Here is a 339-nt window from a genome sequence, read left to right as displayed (position 1 = left end):
AAAAAAAAAAAAGAAGCCTGCATTTTATCCCATTTTACAGATGGGAAAACTGAGGTAGAGAAAAGGATTGTCCAAGATTACCTGGGAAGGGAGCCCAGGTCTCTGAAGGTCCCCTCCAGTGGTCTGTCCATTAGCCCACACCCCACACAGCACCAATGGGGCCAGCTCTTCATCCTGGGCATAGGAAACTGTCTCTGGTGCTAAGTCACCACAACTGGTGCCACAAGCTGTATGCAATATAGTTTCATAGTTTCATAGTTTCTAGGGTCGGAAGAGACCTGAGCAGATCATCTAGTCCAACCCCCTGCCATGGCAGGAAAGAGCACTGGGGTCAAACGA

General features: G+C 48.7%; 1 protein-coding gene across 1 annotated transcript in view; it reads right to left on the bottom strand.

Annotated features, from left to right (window-relative positions):
• CDK18 (cyclin dependent kinase 18) overlaps positions 1–339 on the bottom strand; it is a 58,647-nt gene that overhangs the window by 13,642 nt on the left and 44,666 nt on the right. The gene's annotated exons all lie outside the window — the stretch shown is intronic.

This window comes from Gavialis gangeticus, unplaced genomic scaffold (genome assembly GCF_001723915.1).
Source record: "Gavialis gangeticus isolate Ggan-Ray unplaced genomic scaffold, GavGan_comp1, whole genome shotgun sequence".
In the NCBI taxonomy this organism is placed as follows: Eukaryota; Metazoa; Chordata; order Crocodylia; family Gavialidae; genus Gavialis; species Gavialis gangeticus.
This window is presented reverse-complemented; position numbering and strand designations above follow the sequence as displayed.